Here is a 23,001-nt window from a genome sequence, read left to right as displayed (position 1 = left end):
GCAAAAATATCTTCCAAAATCAAAGGTGAAATAAAGACTTTTTTAGACACAAAACCTGAAAAAAATCATCATGAGCAAACCTACACCATTAAAAAAAAAAAAAAGTTAAAGGAAGTCCTCAGGTAGAAAAATGGAAATGGAAATATGGATCTCCACAAAGGAATGAAAAGCATCAGACATGGTATATATGTGGGTAAATATACGTAACAATAGTACAAACAGCAGGAAGAAATGGAACTATACTCTTTTAAGGTTCTTATACTATACGTGAATGAGTTTAGTATTACTTGCAGGTAAACTTTAGTAAGTTAGAGATGTACACTATTAACTCTAAAGTAACCATTCAAATAAAACAGAGTCACAACTAAAAAAAATCAACAAAGATGATTAAATGGAACCACAAAAAATACTAAACTGATGTAACAGGCGGGAAAAAAAAGGAGGAAAATGGAAACTAGAGATTAGACAAAGAGAAAACAAATAGCAAGATGGCTGATTTAAACCTAACAATATCAATAATCACATTAAATATAAACGGTCTAAACAGTAATTAAAGGGCAGAGATTGTGGTTTTATTTTTCAAAAGCAAGGCTGCAGGGGCACCTGGGTGGCTCAAGTTGGTTAAGTGTCTGACTCTTGATTTCAGCTCAGGCCATGATCTCAAGGTCATAAGATTCAGCCCTGCTTTGGGCTCCATGCTCATTAGGGAGTCTGCTTGAGATTCTCTCCCTTGCCCTTTGCCCCCCTCTGCTCTCTCTCTAAAATAATAAATAAATAAAATCTTAAAAAAAAAAAAGGCAAAGCTACAATTATATGTTGCCTATAAGAAATGCAACCTAAAATAAAGGCACAGTAGGCTAAATGTTAAAACAAAATATACCATGCAAGTACTATTCAAATTAAAGCTGGAATAACTGTACTAATATCAGGCAAAATAGATTTCAAAGCAAAGAATATTACCAGGGATTTAAAAAAAAAAGAATATTACCAGGGATAAAGTCATTTCATAAAGACAAAGGGGTAAACTGATAGACATAAAACAATAATCCTACACATGTCTATATTTAACAGATCTTCAAAATACACAAAGGACATAGAAGATCTGAACATTATCAATCAAATTGGTCCCAATTGATATTTACAGAACACTCTACTCAACTGCAGCAAAATATACATTCTTTTAACATGTGCACAGAACATTTACCAAGAAAGACCACATTCCGGGACATAAAACAGATTCAAGTCATATAAAGTTAAGTTCTAAAAACAATGGAATTAAATTAGAAACCAGTAACAAAAAGATAAGTAGAAAAGCCTTAATATCTGGAAACAAAATACACTTCTAAAAAAATCCGTGAGTCAGAAATCAACAGGGAAATTATGAAATATTCTGAACTGAATAAAAAATGAAGATATATCAAAATTTGTGGGATGCAGCTAAAACAGTATTTAGAAATTATTTATAGCACTAAATTCCAAAATCTGAAGAGAAGAAATGCCTAAAATCGTGACCTCAGCATCAACCTTAAGAAAGTGGAAAAAGAACAGCAAATTACACCCACAGTAAGCCCCAAAGAGAAATTCACAGTAGAAATCAATAAAATAAAAAACAGTAAAATGGAGTAAAATCAATGAAACCAAAGGCTGTTTTTTTTTTTGAGATCAACAAAAGTGATTATTTCTAGTCAGACTCAAAGTGGGGGGGGAGGGAAGGCACAGATTACCAATATCAGGAATAAGAGAGGAGACATTACTACAGATTCTGCAGATATCAGAAGTATAATCAAGGAACTTAATGAACACTTTACACCAATACATCAACTTTTCTGCAGGTTTGAACTTACTTCCAAATAAAAAAATTTAAAAATTAAAAAACCTCTATCTTTATCGGTCATGGGATGGCCACAAGTTAGTAACTGCCACAGCTGAGTTAAAAGCTGAGTGTAGTAGGTACATGAGAGTTCGTTATACTAATCTTCCTACTGTTTTTTAACATGTAAAAATTGTAATAGAAAATGTTTTTAAATAAAAGTCACCCATCTGAAGATTTTAGATAGAAAAACATTTTCAGAAGATATTCATTACTGGCACCAAAGTCCATAAATCTTGAGAACTCTGCCTCTATAAATCCCAAATCCACTGACCCAACTATCATATACCAGGCATTATCCATAGTCCCTTACTGCTGAGTTTTGACTCTCACTCTTCTTCACTTTTGTCTTTTATCCATTGCCTAGAAATAGAGATGTACTTCCCCACTTTTGTAAATCCTAATTTTTCAATGAAGAATGTATTAGATGAATAAGCATGTTTTTATAATTTTAGAAAAATTATCATTAATATTCAATGTGTTCATTAACTTCATGTACTTACAACTATTTAAAACCTTTTCCCCAAATAGATCTTGACAGAGCTCACCTCGGTCTAACACAGCTATATTATGAACTCATCTACCAGAGTTAAAAAGTGACCACAGCAAAAAAATACTGCAGTAATTTTTAAAGAAGCTTATACATTGCCTATAACAATCTATTTTTCATACTCTTATAAATTCAATTCTTGACCATTTTATCTCATTACTCTTTTTATAAGTGTTATTGCTCTAAAATTTAGCTTACTTTTTAAGGCAAATTATTGTCTTACCAAATTTTACCAAAGTTGAGGCATTAAAAATAATTTAAATAATTTAAATAAAAAGTTGCTCTAAAAACCATCAGTTATTATTCTCTTTAAGCATACTATACCACACAGGAAATTATCAAGACTTCACCAAGACTTTCACATAAGCTTTTAATAAAATCCAATGAGACAGTAATTCCAACAGCTTACATTTAAAATAAATATATATTATAAATGTATATTTAAATTTTAAAAACTTGTACATAATAGAAAATCTCTAATATTTCTATAAGGATAAAAATCTATAAACATTTTAAATGATATTGCCTATTAAAGATAAAAACACATATTAAGCTATTCTACCATATATCTAATTAGAACATTTGAAGCATTAATATCAAATTTCTAAAATCCATTTAACTTTCAGAATATAACTATCATAGCTTGCAGGAGTGTATGTTTTTTAATCAAGTCAATTTCTAGATCATAGGAAACAAATTAAAGAAATTTTTCTTACCAAAAGCACTATATCATCATTCTTCCCAATTGCTGTATCAGCAGCACTTTCAAAAGCTGGCTATTAATAAAAATAAAACTAAGCATAAAAATCCATTCAGATGAGAATTTTCGGCCAAATACTGTTTTGACTCTTTTTGAACTGCTTTCAAAATGATTAAGATATTAAAATTTAGGATTTTTAAATTCACTGACTTTAAATGGGTTCTCAGAAGATACACCCTTGTGCCACTGGTAGAGCTACTACTGAATAAGTCACATCTAGTGAGCACACTCAAGTCCCAATTCCACAGTGCATGCCTCAGCCTTGATGTTATCTAAATAGCAAGGAGCTCATAGGCTATTGTGCTTAACCAAACCCTTCCTTGCATTTACAATGAACATGATTTTTTGTGTGAGTAAAAACAGCAGCACAAGACCAAGTCAAGCTATCAGGAATAAATCTCACTAAATCAAATGCGAATTCCTGAAAGTTTACTTATTTTTTTTCACATTATATAATTACTAAGAATCATCTGTAGTGCTCTAGGATAAGAGTTAGTCATATCTCATTTCCTAAAACAAGAGGAGTTGGCCTCAACAGGCACAGAAATCCCCAAACCTCTAAGCCATCTTTGCTTCAAACCTGAATTTCTTATTAGTTGGAACAAGAGTTTTATAATGGTATGTGTGTGGGAGGTTTTAAGGATATTCCATACATGTACCCAGAATTACAAAGTTGGTAATTTCACAAAACTCGAGTAAAACTTCAAGGAAAGCTATTTTGAATAACACATTTTTAGTTTTTTACTTCAGTATTTGCCAAGTTCAGAGAGATGGAAGTAAAAAACTAAAATTAAAAATGTATTACTCAAAATTCACAAAACTAAGTTATTCTAAAAGAAATTCTTAAATAATGTTTTTTATAAGTTTGTAACATATACTCTGCAGTTTTAGAAATTAAAACTGCATTAGGTTTGGGGGCCACTTTGGGGTGCGCGGATGGACGCAGTCAAGTGTCCAACTCTTGGTTTCAGCTCAGGTCCTGATCTCAAGGTCATGGGATGGAGCCCAACATCCAGCTCGCTCAGCGCAGAGTCGCCTTAAGACCTTCTACCCCCGCCCCTCCCCGCTGCTCGCTAGCGCATGCGCGCACTTTCTTTTTTTTTCTCTCTCTCTGAAATAAATAAAAATAAATCTTTTAAAAAAAGAAGAAGACTTTTTAGGATACCCTGCCCTGTTGAAAAACAGAATGAATCATCCTTGGCTCTGTAGTTCTAGATTTTTTTCCTGAGACTTAAACATGCCTACCCGTGTTAAATAAAAATTTGACGAACCCATCTTTAAGGACCACTTAGCAAAGGGTTTTTTAAAGATCCTGAAGTATAAACAGTTCAGCCAGCACTCTGAATATTATTTCATTGTCAAATCTGTAGCATCCACAGCAACTAAGATAACCTTCTGCAATTCAAAAGCAGTTCTCCCGGGGCGCCTGGGTGGCTCAGTCCTTAAGCGTCTACCTTACGCTCAGGTCATGATGGGATCCAGCCTCACATGCAGCTCCCTGCTCAGCCGGAAGCCTGCTTCTCCCTCTCCCACTCCCCCTGCTTGTGTTCCCTCTCTCGTGTCTCTCTCCGTCAAATAAATTTTTAAAAATCTTTAAAAAAAAAAAAAAAAAAGCAAGTTCTCCCTTTGAAATAAAAAGTACCATCATACATCTAAAATCCTTAATCTACTCAATGAACAACCTCAATTTTAATAGCTATACAGATATTTGTGTAAAAGAAGTTTTTAAAAAACTCAAATCTCCTAACTACAGAAACCAAACTGTCACAACTCTTTATGAGGGCAAAACTTAACACTTCAAGTCAGCTCCTAACAATAAGAATGACATAATATAATTTAATGAATACATGGAAATTTTACAAGGATACCAGCTAAATTTTAACAAAGCTCTAGTGAATACCCATTTTATCACTTCCCATCTTGAACTTTCTCTTATAATACATGCTTTTGTTTCTGTGTTTAGGCTTAAGGAAGACCATTGTATCCAATATACACCAAACCAAGACTATTTACATTTGTAAAGTGCAGTCTTTGTATAATTACACTTTTTTGTATGTTACAAAACAATGCGATAGCTAAAACAAAATAAGTTATAATTAGGAAAAATAATGTAATTATCTGTCTTAGGATCAATATTAGAAACATTAAGAGCTCAACTTAGCCCACACTACAGCGTACTTATTTATATACGTTTTTATCACTTTTACTAAATACACTATTTAACAAATCAACCCTCTTTTATTCAGAGAAACCTCCATGTGGTAAGTGTCATCATTAGGCAAAACAGTGGCTTTGAGGTATTAATCAATTGCAAAGTATTTAATTAGTAAAAATGGGAAAAAGTAGCTCTGAACTGACAACTGGTATTTATGTTTTAACTTTTGCTCTGTAAATATGGAAATGTGTAAAAATTCTTTTATATACAACATAATAAAGTGTTTGCATTTTTAAAATGTCTACTTACATGAATCAGAGATTTTCATTTATTGAAGCTACTTTGATCTTAAAACTTTTAAATTTCCTCTTAAATCTTCCTCATGTATATAACTTTTCAAAACTTCATATTCAAGGACTGAGAGTTACAAAAGTGTTATAACTGCTAAACTGATTTCAAAATCTTAGCATCTATTATGAAAAGTGCTGCAGCAGGCAATAGGAAATAATAGATAGGATCACTGCGATAAGACCAGTCCTACAGACTGAATATTCAAAACAGGCAGAATCAAAAAGGCCTAGAAAGAAAACTGGCATCTACCCCTAAGATAATCAAAAACCAAAAAAAATGGAGACAGTGGCTACTAGTGGTGGCAGTGTATTGCAGAGTGAGAGTGAAGGGAGAGACTTTAGTGCTTTCTGAATGTTTTTTACCATCTACATGTAATAATATTTTAAAATAGTTAAAGAAAGAAGGTAGGCTGAGCATATGTATAAACTTCTAATTTTACAATGCATGGCCAACCTTGGGTGTGAAACTTGTAGGAACCTGCAAAACATTTCATGGTGCTCTATCAAACCATTCTCCAGATTCTCTGGATCTGTCTTAATTAGGTCTTTTTTTACCCCAGGCAAGATAAAGTGGTCATTTTGAAGGCCCCCTTAACAAATACATTTCTAGTAAGCGACAATGTGATTATATTTATTTTTACATCCCCTCTACATTTTGGCTCCACTGAGGAAAAGTAATAGCCATTGACACAGCATAAAATAGCAGCAAATCCTAAGTTATTTAATCAAATTAATCCATCTAAAAAAAATTAATCCATCTACAAGCGTTAAGTAAGCATATATGCCATGTTCATTACGATACTAGGAACTGTAGGAGATAAACAACTTTACCCCCAAACACACACACACACACACACAAAAGAACAAGCACACAACTTAAGAGTCAGCTTTAACTTGTTTTTAAAAGACAATTCAACATGAACTATTCTGCATGTTCCTTCACCTGTCATGGTTTCAATTTCTTCTCCACTGAAATGAGACAGTTCTAATAGTCTGTATGATTCATTCCAACCATGAAAGTTTTTACCTACATTAAGTATTGCCTCTGTACGCATCTTGCTGTTGCACTCTTTCACCACCAGGTGATGTTCCAACATTGGTAAGGAAAACGGCTGACAGTTTTCAGTAGCCTTTGTTTTCTTCTTTTTAAGATTTTATTTATTTATTTGACAGAGAAAGACATAGTGAGAGCAGGAACACAAGCAGGGGGAGTGGGAGAGGGAGAAGCAGGCTTCCCGTGGAGCAGAGAGCCCGATGTGGGACTCGATCCCAGGACTCTGGGATCATGACCTGAGCCGAAGGCAGACGCTTAACGACTGAGCCACCCAGGCGCCCCAGTTTTCAGTAGCCTTAAATAGAAAAGCTGATGATCAAAAGTGATTATGGGAAGTTTTAAGATTTTTTTGTTTAGTATGACTGGAGGTACTTATCTGGGAAAGCAGGAGTTGGCTAAATAATACAGCCTCTGTTTCAGGTGTCTCAATGGAAAAATAAGACACAAACACAAAACAAATGATAATGGTGATGGAGGGGGGAGAAGGCAGGTATGTTATTATTGCCTTTACAAAGATTACTCCCAAGTTCACAATTGTCTGAAATTAGAATTTAGGGATCTTATAATGTTGTGAAGCAAGGGAGGGGAGAAGAGTAACAATTAAAGAGCACATGAACCTATTAGAGAACAAGATGAGGTAAAGTATAAGATTATGTGGTAAAACACTACTTGCCCATTAAACTGCAAAAAAAAAAAAAAAGGAGCACCCTTATACACTGCTGTTAAGCGTGAGTCTGGGGGCACATGTGTGGTTCAGCTGGTTAAGCGTCCGACCCTTGATTTAGGCTCAGGTTATGATCTCAGGGTCAGTCGTGAGATTGAACCCCACATCAAACTCTATGCTGGATGTGGAGCCTGCTTAAGATTGTCTCTCCTTCCCCCACTGCCCCCTCCAAAAGAAAAGGGAAAAAAAAAAAAGAGAGAGTGAATCTGTACTACCTTTTTGGAAAACCAACAGTATATTAGAATTTAATACTCCCACACTTTGATCCAACAATCCCAATTAGAAAGCCATGTCACATGTACATATACATACATGTTACCATTAACTGTTTCTTCAAACTCATGAAATAGAGAATATGAGTTTTGTGCTTTGGGGGTAGAGAGGAGTACTTACAAGCAGAAAAACCTAACTGAAACAAGTTTTAAAGCAAGCACTAAAGAAAGTGTTTGGCATTTAATACAGTAAGGAACTGACAAATCTAGAGTTCTAATAAGAGCTTGTATAAACAACCCAAATTGGTAAGTGAGCTTAACTGCCCAAATAAAAGCTACACTTTTAAATTTAGAAGATAAGTATTTTTGTTAAGTAATATATGAATGAATGTTTCTTCCATTTTAATGCAAATTAGTGATTATTTTTTCTAAAATGTAAGACTGTTAATCCAAATCCCTAATAACTTGTTTGACATTTCAATCAGCAATTTAAAATTAACATTTAGGGGAGGGATGGGGTAACTGGGTGATGGGCATTAAGGAGGGCACATGACGTGATGAGCAATGGGTATTATACACAACTAATAAATCACTGAACAGTACACCAAAAACTAATGATGTACTGTATGTTGACTAACTGAATTTAAATTAAAAATAAATAAATAAATAAAATTTAAATTTAAACATTCAGGGGCACCTGGCTGGCTCAGTTCGTAGAGCATGCCTGGAGCATGTGGCTCTTGAACTTGGGGTCTTAAGTTCAAGCCCCACACTGGGTGTAGGGCTTACTGCAAAAACTAATAATAATAATAAATAAAATTTCAAGTCATCAATTCTGAGACTCATACTATCCACATGTTTGCACAGAAACCAGGATATAGTTTAGGTAAAACCTTATAGTTGCTATTGGCAGATGACCATCATTATGCAGTGGTCCTTGCCTGCGCTGCTTGAAGTTGGTCTCACTTTTCATAGTACTGTGTCATTTCAGCTGAGCATAGTACTTTGTTGGTAGTACAGTGCTGAGTTGAAATTGTTGATTAAAGGTATTCAAAAAGATTACACTGTAGCTGCATTATGAAACAAAAATTAATAGTGTGCACAGACAGGTACCCAAACAGAGCAGCAAGGTGCAGAGGAAGGGCTTGGAGGAGAAGGGGTGGGGGTGGGTAGGGAATAGTCAAGAAGGGGGGGGAGCAGGAAGAAAACATTACAGAAAATTATATTCTAAGTCTTAAGTAGTATGTTAAGAAGTTACACACAGAATCCAGAGATGTTCATTTTACTTATTAACAGCAAAACCCAAAATAATTTTTCTTTATTAACTCAGCATGGTTCACTTCAGGATTACTGTATTGTGCTGGCAAGAAAGCAAAATTAGTTTTACTCATCATCTGTACTACACTATGGTTCACATTTTATTCTTCCAGACATTATGAAGACCTGAACCTGACCACAAAGGAAGCACGAAATCACTAGGAAGCTATTCTGTACAAAAAGTGCAATCCTGGGCACCTGGGTGGCTCAGTTGGTTAAGCGACTGCCTTCAGCTCAGGTCATGATCCTGGAGTCCTGGGATCGAGTCCCACATCGGGCTCCCCGCTCGGCGAGGAGTCTGCTTCTCCCTCTGACCCTCCTCCCTCTCACGCTCTGTCTCATTCTTTCTCTCTCAAATAAATAAATAAAATCTTTAAAAAAAAAAAAAGTGCAATCCTGCTAATTTACAATTATAACTGATAGGCACGTACTTCGATTATTTTAAAATTATGTGAATTTGTCTTTTTCCACTTTTACTCCTTTTCCCCAATTTGAAACCCACCCATGTTGACTCAGCATAGAAAGGAAGTGCAAAGCCCTTAACATCTGCATTCAACAAATATTTCAAAAACACACTTTAAATTGCTGTTGAAGAGGATAATGGCCTTACTCATGGTACAATCATCATAGAAATCTGAACTTTCTCATTTCCTATGGTCATTCTGTAATCCACTATCCAGGATTTAAAAAAAAAAAATCAATGCATTTGGGTACTATGCCAGACATAACAAAAGTAACTGACATTTATACAGGGATTTTTAGTTTACAAAACACTTTTACAGGCCTTCACTACTTTACTTACCAGTTTTCAATCGATATCATCTTTTAAAAACAGGAAAAAAAATAATCTTCACTTGACCAAAATTAGCATTTTTTACTTTCCCACAAAGTCAAGCATGGGGTGACTTTATATCAAAAAGCCTTACCAACAAATTAAGGAATTAGCATGCAGACAGCACCATCTTTCAAGCGTCTATTTCTCAAAAATTCATTTGAAAGTCAAATGTAGTTGAAGTACTGACTAGGTTCCCAAGATGGCCCACAATGACCTTTTTACCTCCCACAATTCTGCTAAATTATACTTCATATTACAGTAGCCTGGGTCATGGGGCAGGCAGCCAGGTAATCAAGTTTTTACTTCCTCTGCCCACTTCTTGATTATTAATATTCCCCAAGCCTCCACATCCTCTGCCCACTACTTAATTATTAATATTCTCTGGCCTTCTCTCTTATAACAACACAAAGGGCCAAGAGGGGCTCCACTGACCCATCTATGGTGAAAGCTACCAATAGCTGCCAATCAGTATTTTCGGCACTAATCTCTCTCCAGCTTCAGACCCACAGATTTAAACATCAACCATACATGTTTACATACAACTAAAATTCAATAGATTCATTTTATCTTTCTTCCAAACCCACCCCCTAACACGAACAATTCCCTCTACTCCTTAAATGAATATGATTTGCTAAAATTACATGCCAGGATTTTGGAAGTCATCCTAGACTCCTTCCTATCCATAAGGAGGCACTTAGCCATCATTTCTACCTTTCTCACATCCACTTCACCAAGCCCTATCTCCACTGGCACTGCCCATCAGGGTCCTGATGCCCTCTCTAGTCTCCCTCATTCATATCATTATATAATCCATACATGATCATTTCTCTGCTTGAAATTTAAATAGCTTCCCATTGTCTGCAGCAGCATTTCCCAAACTGGTAAGAGCCCCTCCAAAATAAAAATTTTAGGGGCGCCTGGGTGGCTCAGGCGTTAAGCGTCTGCCTTCGGCTCAGGTCGTGATCCCAGGGTCCTGGGATCGAGCCCCACATCGGGCTCCCTGCTCCGCGGGGAGGCCTGCTTCTCCCTCTCCCACTCCCCCTGCTTGTGTTCCCTCTCTCGCTATGTCTCTCTCTGTCAAATAAATAAATAAAATCTTTAAAAAATAAAAGAAAATAAAATAAAAATAAAAATTTTTAAAAGGCATCCCCTGCTCATATAAATTGAAGAAATACACTGGATTAAGCAAATTGAACAATCCTCTTACTAGCAAGACACTGCAAAGTCTAGGGGCACCTGCATGGCTCAGTCAGTTGAGCATCTGACTTCGGCTCAGGTCGTGATTTCGGGGTCCTGGGATCGAGTCCCGGTTCAGGCTCTCTGCTCGGCGGGGAGTGTGCTTCTCCCTCTCCCTCTGCCTCTCCCCTCTGCTCATGCTCTTTCTCCCTGTCTCTCTCAAACAAATAAATAAAATCTTTAAAAAAAAAAATTGAAAAGTCTTAAAATGCACAATACTATGTGTTTCCCTACCATGGGGAAGTAAAGTAGAAGAAAGGGCCAATTGGGTTCCAAGGCAAAGTTATAACTAAGTGGAAGACATGTAATACTCTTCAGAATGTGGCTCTTCCTAGTTGTCAACACCACCTGCCTTTCACCAATGGCTATCATTCACCTCTTACAAACCTTACATCCCATCTATATAGAACACAATTGTAGTTCCTCTAAGGGCTACTGTTTCTTGACTCCATTCCTTCACATACATTGTTCCTTCTGCCAAGAATGCCCTTCCCTAACAGTCTGGTTGAAAAACTCTTACGAGTCCTTCCAGACCCTGGTCAAGTATGTTCTCCACCATGCTTTGACTGTCCCTTCTCCTGTCCAGCAGAGGATAGCTCCCATCTTTGTCTCTCCTTGTAAGAATCAGAACATTTGTCTCACAATGTTGGACTTACAGACTAAAAACCTTAAAGGTTGAGAACCAGGCCAGCACCCAGCAATGGAGGAGAATGAACGAGACAGAGCAAGACAAGGGGTGTGAGGGAAGGGTAAAATCCTTCCTGTTTTTCTGGGTTAAATTTCACAACCAAGTACATTTTGTCTTTGGCAGGCTCCCATATTCATCCCAATGCTTTTCCAACTCTCCCAGTACCCTCTCTCCCAGGTCCCATGGTGACTTCACGTAACCCTGCACACCCTCCATCTACAACACTACGTTCTTCAGTATCAACCACTACTTCTTCATCAAGAGTCATTCTGTTCAGAAATACATACATAAATACGTTAGGGGCGCCTGGGTGGCTCAGTTGGTTAAGCGACTGCCTTCAGCTCAGGTCGTGATCCCCGGGTCCTGGGATCAAGCCCCGCATCGGGCTCCCTGCTCGGCGGGAAGCCTGCTTCTCCCTCTCCCACTCCCCCTGCTTGTGTTCCCTCTCTCGCTGTTTCTCCCTCTGTCAATTAAATAAATAAATAAAATCTTTAAAAAAAAATACATAAATAAATTATAACTTCTCAAAGCTGAGAAATAGAAGATAAATCTCCAAATAACAAAACAAAACAAAAAAAGTACGGAGGAGATGTGGCGAGTGGGCATCGCAGTTTTACCATGGAACACTCTTGGAGTATTCCTGCCTGGGCTGCCCTCAAGGGCTCTCACCGCAGCAGCACTGGGCACTACCGGCACAAACAGCTGGAACTAGTGCTACTGCCATCCTTTGGGTCACCCATTCTCGGACTGAAAAGCTCGGTTCAGCTGAGAGACCATTTATGACCAATTTTTCATTATTCTGGAAAGTCTCACTAACATGTTCTCCAATGAACTTAAAACTGTCCTTATCCTAGCCAGGTAGGATCTTCAAATATACTCTATACCATTGCTTGATTTAGGAAAAGGCAAATTAGTTGAAAAAAAGCAGTGTTGCCCAAGTGTCCTAATAATTCAGGATAAATCTGTAAATATTAAATTAGCATTTAGCAAAAATCATTATGGCTTATCACCACTTCTGATTTCATAAAAAGTCATGTTTTAGAAAATCAATGTCTGGGGCGCCTGGGTGACTCAGTTAAGTGTCTGCCTTCGGCTCAGGTCATGATTTCAGGGTCCTGGGATCGAGCCCCGCATTGGGCTCCGTGCTCAGTGGGGAGCCTGCTTCTCCCTCTCCCTCTGCCCCTCCCTCCCCCCTGCTTGTGCTCTCTCTCTCTCAAATAAATAAATAAAATCTTAAAAAAAAAAAGTCACTGTCTACATGTGCCAAGTACTGTGCTAAATGCTGGAGATTATATCCCTTGATCTAAGACCTGAAAGGTGTGAAGTTCATCAGGCAAACAGGCAGCAAAAAGAGAGAAAATAACAGAGGGATGGAATCCAAGCAGAGGAATTACCACACGCCGAAGTACTGAGGTGAGAGGAAGAGGCTGGGGGGGGATGGGTTAAAGAGGTGATGGGCATGAAGGAGTGTACTTGCCATGAGGAACACCAAATGATGTATGGAACTGTTGACTCACTATATTGTACACCTGAAACTAATGTAACACTGTATGTTAACTAACCAGAATTAAAATAAAAACTAAAAAAAAAAAGTACTAAGGTGAGAAATCCTAGAAAATATCACGAATACAAGTTAAACCAGCTAGAGCACAGGGTAACCTCTAGGGAACAGCTAGAAATGGAGCTAAAAACATGGGACAGGATCAGATTATGATGAAGGGCCTTGCCTGATAAGATAAAGATACGGATTAACTTGCATGGGATAGAGATTCTGAACTTTTTTCAACTGAGACACTAAAGCCCACACCACAGGGCCACATTCCAAAGAATACAGTGTGAATGGTGTCTTCAGGACTTGTACAGTGCAGGAGCACTGTGTTCACCTGCTAGACTGTTTACCTTCAAGGTGGCAAAACTCATTCATCAACATATATCCAACATCTAGCCCTGTGCTTGGCACATACAGGAACTAAAAAAATACTGAAGAGTTAAATTTGCCACCACAGTCCTGAGGGCATAACCAAGAGGCCCTAACCAAGCTTCCTTCCTTCCTGCCTGCCTATAAAAATCACAACTCTTATGTACCAAAATAATTGGTAATTACCGCAACTTTTAAGGGAACATGAGAAAAGGTCATTCACCATGGGCTGTATCAGAGGTAAGAAAGGATTCAGGGAAAAAAAAACACATTAAGATGTTTCTGAACCTAACTAAATTAAACACTTTATTCTGTTCTCACCAAAAACTGAACAGAAAACAACCATGGGTTAGCTAAAATTTATTCATCAATGAACTCTAAGGCAGTGGTAATAACTATAAAAAGCTTATTTTCATATCAAAAGGATCCATGAAATAAAAATCTATTTTAACTGAGAATTTGTTAGGTTAGTCTAGTCTTTCAAATTTTTTTAAAGATTTTATTTATTTTTGTGTGCACACCAGTGGGGTGGGGAGGTAGGGGTAGAGGGAGAAGCAGACTCCCCGCTGAGCAGGGAGCCCGATACGGGGCTGGATCCCAGGATCCTGGGATCATGACCTGAGCCGAAGGCAGACGCTTAACTGACTGAGCCACCCAGGTGCCCCTAGTCTATTCTTTCAAATAATTTAAGTGCTCCAGACAAAATTAGGCAACTTGCCTGCACTACCTTACATTTAACTTAGCAAACTGAATCACATTATTATAATTGACATGTAAATAAGGATTCCATCTCTTATGCTTGGTGAAACAGTAAAGCAAAAATTTTTAAGAGAAACTTCAGGAAATCACAGCTGAAACTAAATTATAAATGAGCTTAGAAAATTGATGGCTTAAGAAGTTAAGGCACTGGGGCGCCTGGGTGGCTCAGTGAGTTAAGCGTCTGCCTTAGGCTCAGGTCATGATCCCAGAGTTCTAGGATGGAGCCCCACGTCAGTCCAGTCGGGCTCTCTTCTCAGCAAGGAGTCTGCTTCTCCCTCTCCCTCTGTGCACACACTCGCTCACACGTGCTCACGTGCACACTCTCTCTCTCAAATAAAATCTTACAAAAAAAAAAAAGAAGTTGTTAAGGCATAATCTAGAGATGGATGAAAACTCTTTGGTCTTTGAAGAACCAGTGACCCACATTTAAAGAAATCAATCCGGGGCGCCTGGGTGGCTCAGTCGTTAAGGGTCTGCCTTCGGCTCAGGTCATGATCCCAGGGTCCTGGGATCGAGTCCTGCACTGGGCTCCCTGCTCAGCGGGAAGCCTGCTTCTCCCTTTCCCACTCCCCCTCCTTGTGTTCCCTCTCTGTCAAATAAATAAATCAAATCTTAAAAAAAAAAAAAGTACCCTGTGTTTAAAGTCTATTTGTGTATGTGTATGAATTGAGGTGTAATCAATCTCTTAACTGAAAATTCTGTTTTGCTGACTCTCTCACTTACTCCCTGTGGATCTAGCTTTTAAATGATCTGTTGATACTCAGTTACTAGCTAGGTAAGAAATTGAATTGCTGAGAAAAGTGAGTTAACTATGTAAAGTAGAATTTACCGATTACATGATGTGGAACTTGATGATGTATGTAGACCTTCTCAGAAGTTTTAAATAAAAATATTTGAGGATGCCTGTCTGGCTCAGTTGGTGGAGTATGTGACTCCTGATCTTGGGGTTGTAAGTTTGAGCTCCAGGTTGGGTGTAGAGATTACTTAAAAATAAAATCTTGAAGGGGCACCTGGGTGGCACAGTCAGTTAAGCGTCTGCCTTCGGCTTGGGTCATGATCCCAGAGTCCCAGGATCGAGCCCCACATCGCGCTCCCCCTCAGTGGGGTGTCTGCTTCTCCCCCTGGCCCTCCCCCCTTTCATGCTCTCTCTCTCTCTCACTCAAATAAATAAATACAATCTTTAAAAAAAATAAAATCTTGAAAAAAAATAAAAATATTTGTTAACTGTTTTTGGGTGGTGATATGAAAGACAGTTCTACCTCTGATAGCAAGCTAGATTAATCGACTCCTATTTTATTTAGTTTCTACCTATTTTCCTCACAAGAAATTTGTGAGTTGGACACTGAAATAATGGAAGTGTGAGATTGGAAAACAATAATGGTGAATTGTCACAGGTGATAGATTAGTCCCTTCTTTTTACAGAAAAGGAAACGTGTGGAGAGTAAGCAACAGCATGCCAGTAAAGGATCTGGGGTTAGACAGTTTTTGTCGGTAGGGTATTCTTTCCACTCTTGCCTTTGTTTTGTACTCTGGTAATGGCTCATCTCAGAACTCACTGTTTTTTCTTTTTTCTACTGAGAACCAATGTTAAGGATTGCTTTTGATTACATGACAGACTTTTTTTTTTAAGATTTTATTTATTTGAGAGAGAGAAAGAGAGCTCGAATAGGGGGAGGGGCAAAGGGAGAGGGAGAAGCAGGCTCCCCGCTGAGCAGGGTGCCTGATGTGGGGCTCTATCCCAGGACCCAGGGATCATGACCTGGGCCAAAGGCAGATGCTTAACCAACTGAGCCACCCAGGCGCCCCACATGACAGACTTTTATTACATTTTTAATAAGTCATGGAACAGTTCCCATATGTGTCTAGCATGCTTTCTTCTTTTTTAACAAGATTTTATTTATTTGAGAGAGAGAATGATCGAGAGAGAGAGAGAGAGCATGGGGGCGGGGAGGAGCAGAGAGAGAGGGAGAAGGAGACTCCCCTCTGAGCAGGGAGCCCGATGTGGGGCTCGATCCTGGGACTCCAGAACCATGGCCTGAGCCAAAGGCAGATGCATAACTGACTGAGCCACCCAGGCGCCCCAAGTGTGCCTTCTTCTAACAGCATCCCTGTTGCTCTGCTTTTTCCCATTGTGAAATAGGATGAATATGCATTACTAATTCACTTATTTTGATATACAAGACAAATGTTTGGGTTCCTAATTCTTCGTAATCTAAAGAGCTGGGTAAAGTGAAATCACCTTTTATGTGGGGGCTTTGGGCCTAAATTCTCATTTAAGGTAGAAATCCTGTATAGTCAAAATTACTGTTGAAAACGTCCTTTAGGAAGATACCAGTTTGAAAACTGGTTCTTAACTGACATACTGTTTTTCAATTCCAACAGCCAGTTTTTCCTCCAGCTTTAAGAACAGGTTACTTTTTTGGTGAGCTGGATCATAATTGGCTATGCAAGATACCTTTTGACAGGTGAATGGGACTTTAGACTAGCTGAGGAACAGCAAATTTTTAGTCTTCATTGCATTCTCTGGGACACGGATGTAAAGGCAGGCATCCTGCCATCATTATTTAAAGTATTTTTTTCTTGTTTTTCTTTTTTCGTGTAGCACAAATAGTTGAACGGGTATAGTTAAATGCATGTATGATGAGAGTCCACAATGTGAATAATGGAGAAAGAAATTAGATGAAAATCTGTTATCTCTCCAGGGTTACACTGGGTATTTTATACCACACAAAGAACCTAGCATAATTAAAACGCTAGGTAATAAAATTGGGAGTATTGGGGAACCATTTGTACTTTGTATAATTCTGGATTGATACTCAGCTGTATTCAGTGTCAGTTAATGTCTTCCTTACTGCTAGTAAAATCTGCACTATTTTAAAAGAGCTATAGGGGCACCTGGCTGGCTCAGTTGCTAGAGCATGAGACTTGATCTTGGGGTTGTGAGTTTGAGCCCCACCTTGGGTGCAGAGTTTACTTAAAAATAAAATAAAAGAAACAGATAAATAAAACTATATAAGTTGTTGATGTTTTTCATGAAATTTAAAGTATCTGAACCTTAACATTACTCTTGGGATAGCACAGTAAAAAACACCAGTCTTTAAAAAAAAAAAAAAAAAGTAATGGTGGCCAAAGATGCCTCGGGAGTGGGCATGGTACAGTGGTTAAAATGTGGGCTTCAGAGCCATATACAAGTGACTTTGAGCTCCAGCCTCATCACTTATTAGCTCTGTAGTCGGGTTCAAGTCACTTAACCTTTCTTAGTTTCTTCATTTGACGAATGGAGGGAATAAAAGCTACCTTAGAGAATTGTGAGGATAAGAGGCTCAATAAATGGTAACATACTATTATTGGTTTAATAACATTTAACATATTCAAAACAAGTATCGTGAGTGTGTGTGTGTGTGTGTGTGTGTGTGTGTGTGTGTGGAGAGAGAGAGGAGAATGTGTGGGGGCAGGACTGAGGATTGCCGCCTGTTTTATTTTAACTAGAGCAGCAGGCAGTAAGGACATAATGTTGTATTCAGGCTTTTCATAGAAAGATACCATGATTTTGCATCTTTGGGAACAGCGTCCTAAAAGGCTCAAGCTGTTAATCTCATGTATCTCTAATGTACATCTTATTTGTATTTTTGTCTTTCCCTTTCTGTCTCTGGGTGTGTCATTCCCCCCATCCTCTGTGTTACTGTTATCCATTCTCTTTCTCCCTGGTCACATTATAAAATGTAAAAATACGTGTAATTAGGTTGATTTAATGGAATTTTATGTGCCTTATTTTCATTTAAAAATACTGGTTAGTAAAAAATAATAAATGATAAAAAATTAAAAATAAAACAATAGAAAATACTGGTTAGTGAAATGTGTCTACATCTTTTCTTTAAGAGGAAGATTTGAGATTTTATTTTACTTCTCTGGCCTTTGGACTGATTTCTTTATTTTTATTTATTTTTTTTTTTATTTTATTTGACAGAGAGAGACACAGCGAGAGAGGGAACACAAGCAGGGGGAGTGGGAGAAACAGGCTCCCCGCTAAGCAGGGAGGGGCTCAATCCCAGGACCCTGGGATCATGACCTGAGCTGAAGGCAGACGCTTAACGACTGAGCCACCCAGGCGTCCCAAACACAGGGTTACTTTTTACTGCATTCTCAGTTCATACTAATAATAGTTGTCTTGGGTGATAGGAATGTAAAAGATGTATCTTCACCTGTACCTTCAAAGAAACATGTCTCTGTGAGCTCTGTTCTCAAAGGTCTATATGGCCTCTTTCCCTGGGGAGATGCCTTGTGGTACATAACTCCTTTTTTTAATTTGGCAGTCTTAAAGTTTGCTATTTGAGTTAATGTTTTACTACTCAGACCTAACAAAGGCCCCATTATGAGCCTTTGGGTCTAAGATGTTACCAGATGCGGTGTTGGGACAGTTCTCTCTGGAGAACTGTTCTATGGAAACTCTTCAGCAATCCACACCTTCAATTTTCCTTATTCTCAGACATTTGATTATCTGATCAACTCTCCCTTTCCTTCATTCCATTCTTCTCCCTCCTTACTAATGCCATTTTTTAACTCACGATTATAAAAGTGGTAATTTTTTATTACCATTCATTCATGACATTTCACATCACCTCTATTTTTAATCTTACTAGTACAAATCTTTTGTGTTCTTTTATTACTTTTTTTTTTAATTAGAGAGCCCAACAAAGGGCTCAACCTGAGCCAAAATCAAGAGTTGGATGCCTAACCAACTGAGCCACCCAGGCACCCCACTAATACAAATGTTTCATAGCTTATATAATCACTAGTTACCATTAAGTCCAGGACATTCTACCGTACAGATATCACCTACTTTTCTCCAGATTAAATAAACCCAGAACCTTTTACTTTTTTATATAAATCTTAAAAGATGTGTTCTAATTCCAATGCCCTCTCATTTCTCTATCTCAAAATATGAAGTCAACAAAATTCAAGTAAGACTTTAACAATGATCTCCTTGCTTCTTGCATGTTTCCTGGACTAGTTAGATGGGTTAATAATTAGAATATGGTTTTAGTGACTACAGATTTATTCTCTCCATAGTCCACTTACCTTCATTTCACACAACTATGTCCCAAAACCAAAGATTAAATCCCATCAGCTATCTCTGGGTTGGAGATTTAACTAGATGGCTATACAGCACATTCAGAATGCATTTCATCACTGGAACAAACCTTCTGCTGATGTATCAGGTAGATGTCAAGCACTAGATTTATCTTCTTTTAGCATACCACTATAAATTGTTTTAAGAGTGTTATCTTTCGTAAGTGATAAGCTGCTAACTCCTATTCAACTTATGTTCCATTCACAAAGTCTTCCACTTACTAAGTATATAGTTAGTTTAGGTTACCAAGTATAGCAGTGGACAGAATCCAGCGTTAGATAAACCAAGTAATCAAGATCATTTTAAAATTCTACTTCTGTCTTCCCAGATTTTTAGTAATTACAACCATCACATTGTCATTCAAGTATAAAGTTCTTATTTCCACCATCACCCAGACCACTGGGAAAAAATACAGAATAAAGACAAAGTTTCACAGGATGCCCCCATATCACTGATCATGGCCCATCTCCTAGGACTATTAATGTTGGGAATAAAATATACTCACATTTTAAAACCTCATATTCACAGTGGTTACAAGACCACCATGTTATACAAGCAGAGCTTGATTTAGTATATGGAATAGATGGGGGAAAGGGAGGACGTAAGTTCTCAGCTAATCCTCAAAACTCTCTGAGATAAGTATTAGTATTCATTTTCAATAAAAAAGAATTAGAAGATGATGACGCTGATGATCAGGGAAGTTAAGCAACCTACAATATAAGGGACTTTGAAGACAGCCCAAATCTTAGCTCTCTGTTACTGTATGTGACAAGCAGTTTCTATTTCTAGGTTTACCAAGTCAGCTGTGTGTGACTCTGGGCAACTTAACATCTCTGAACCTCAAGTTTCCTCATCTGTAAAATATGGTTTAAATGAGATAATCCATGTTAAGTGTTTAATCCACAGCCTACTATGTAATAAGCTTACTCAATAACTATTAGCACTGTCAAAGTCAAACAGCTAGTTACGAAAAGTCAAAAATCAAACTCCAGTCTGATTTCCCAAGTCCATGCTTTTTCTAATACATTATGTTGTAGCTACCAACACACAATTATTATCCATATAAGAATCCATATTTGAAATATGACATAGGTGGGAAACTGATGTTACCTAAATAAGGGAACTATTAAGGGCTAACTAAACGAAGAAGTATTTTAGCTCTAAAATCTAATAAGCAAAACCACATAGAAACTTATCAGAAGATAATGTTTAAGACATTCAGGCTTAACAAAGTTTTGTTCTAATTACTATAAAACTATTTTCCTATCTATGTAGGAATTTATTATATTTATCTCAAATCAGTTATAAATTAAAATTTTAATTACCAAGCATACACCAAATAAAGCATTCTGGTTGACCTGGGCAAAGAAATCAGCCCTCCTACTACATAATTTGAACACTGCATCAAACTGAAGCCTGTCAACTGTATTTTCAAAATAAACGGCTACTTCATATTTTCATTTATAACTATACTACTTATAAATGGAGGTAACCAGCATCATCACTTTTCCTACCCGATGTCCTGAGCAAATACAAGTTTTGTTGTTCTTCTAACAATGTTCAAAAATCTCACTTAGCTGTCTCAGGCTCACCTGATCTAGCAGTGGATAATGCAAAAGGACAGTAGCAAATATAAACTTCCATAACAATTATTAATAATAGGTACTATATGGAACTTCCAGGAACTGACCTGCATTTAAGGAAGGGTTGCTAAACCAGAATGGGATACCCATATACACTTATTCTGGCAACTGTAGCCTTCTGGGCAAAGCAACAATCCTCTTGAGAAAAGAATTCCACGCATACTCCTGTGTAACAAAATGTATGTGCCCTCGTAGGGAGGCTGAGATCTAACCTAAGGCAGAGCACTTTGAAGTCTGAAATCACCCCTTAAAAGACAAGGAAATCAGAACACCTTCACTTTAGCAACAAAGCCTTTAGAAAACAGTATTCATTTTGCAATTATCTTTAACGTTCCTGCATTTCTTGGATTAAAAAAAAAATTCTAACTTCCTGACTCATAGAGCTAAAATAGTCATTACACAAATGTTCTACTTATTTAGTTCAGAATCATATGTAGGGAACCTAGGTTTCTGTTTCTAGTTTTACGACTCCATACCCATTCATTTTGCACTAATATAACCACTAAATATAGCTCTAAGACACTGACGATTAAAAAGAGTTAATTGCGTGAGTGATTCATACCTCCTATGTCCAGACACCAAGATCCAAGGATGTTTCTGTCAGATCTATGGGAAGAGGAAATGATAAACACCTGTCACAAAAGCTTTCCAAATTGGGAAGCCCCGAACTGAGTTACTGTCAATCCCCAATCCATTCCCCCGGCCACAACCCCGCTAAATATACATCCACAAAACCTGTGAAGGCAATGGGGAGAAGTAAAGGCCATAAAGAGAGTGGCCACTCAAGTACTGGAGGAGAGGACCCCGGGGTTTTCCTAGTCCTCACTTACAGAGTCAAAGTGAGAGGCCTTAACCAATTAAGAAGTGACTTTTCCTCTCCGGGCCTCACTTAGTCATCCATAAAATGCGGTGATGGCAAGAAGCTCTTACTACTCCGAGGTTAAGGACGAACTCAAGATGCCTTTAAGCAGCATCCGCAGAAACACATCAAGCGTCCTGCCCTTCGACCACACCATCTCCCGGACTTTCCAAAAGGGCTGGACCACCATCCCACTCCCCAGTCCCAACGCAAGCAGTGTGTCCAAACCAGGCCTTCGCACCCACAACGTGGATCCCTTTTTCTCGCCTCACCTGTCCCAGGCAGACATTCCGCGGTCTTAGCGCTCCCCTCCCCACTCCACTCACCTCCCCCGGGAAGTGATGCGGGATTCTGGCCCAAGGAGCCGACCAGAAGCTCACCTGGTACCCGACAACACCCTTCACCTCCTTCAACCCCCCACCATCACCACCACGACCCACCTACTCCGCGCCCCGCTCACCCTGTCCCCCCGGCGCCCCGGGAAAACCCGACCACTCACCCGCCGCCGCTGCGCCGTCTCCTCCGCGGCCTCCGGGCCGGAGCAGCCGAGGGACCGCGGGGGGCCGGGGCCCGGGCCCGCCGCTGTCGCCGCCGCCGCCTCGCCTCAGCCCAGCCCCATCGCCCTCGGCGGGCGCCGGCGGCCGCGGGTCGCTCGGATTCGAGGCGCCGCCGCCGCCGCCGCCGCCGCCGCCGCCGCCGCGCGCTGCGCTCGGGGTGAGGGGAGGGAGGCGCCGCGGCCAGGCCCCGGCCGAGCCGGGCACAGGGGCGTCCGCGCTCTCCTCCTCAGCGCCCGCGGCGGCGGCGGCGGCGTGCAGCCGGGACAGAGCGAGAACAAGGGAGGGTGGCGGGGGTAGGCGGGCAGGGGAGGGGGGCGGTCTGCTCTCCGAAACGGCCTCCCGCCGCCAGCGACGAAGCGAACCCCCCTCCCCTCCGCCGTGGC

At 39.0% G+C, this 23,001-nt stretch overlaps 1 protein-coding gene across 7 annotated transcripts in view; it reads right to left on the bottom strand.

Annotated features, from left to right (window-relative positions):
• Positions 1–22,650, bottom strand: part of ATP13A3 (ATPase 13A3) — a 95,951-nt gene extending 73,301 nt beyond the window's left edge. For 6 of the 7 annotated variants that reach the window (XR_004299808.1, XM_032406890.1, XM_032406888.1 and 3 more), the window contains exons 1-2: positions 22,561–22,650; positions 21,765–21,808 (exon numbers count right to left, since the gene is read on the bottom strand). The gene's annotated coding sequence lies outside the window, so the exon portion shown is untranslated. Of the gene's footprint in view, positions 1–3,136; positions 4,010–21,764; positions 21,809–22,560 lie in introns of those variants that run through there. The other variant, XM_032406887.1, reaches the window with a different exon arrangement.
• Between the last annotated feature and the right edge of the window lie 351 nt (positions 22,651–23,001).

This window comes from Phoca vitulina, unplaced genomic scaffold (assembly GCF_004348235.1).
Source record: "Phoca vitulina isolate PV1807 unplaced genomic scaffold, GSC_HSeal_1.0 scaffold8, whole genome shotgun sequence".
In the NCBI taxonomy this organism is placed as follows: domain Eukaryota; kingdom Metazoa; phylum Chordata; class Mammalia; order Carnivora; family Phocidae; genus Phoca; species Phoca vitulina.
Note: the sequence above shows the minus strand (reverse complement) of the source record. Positions and strands in the feature narration are given on the sequence as shown.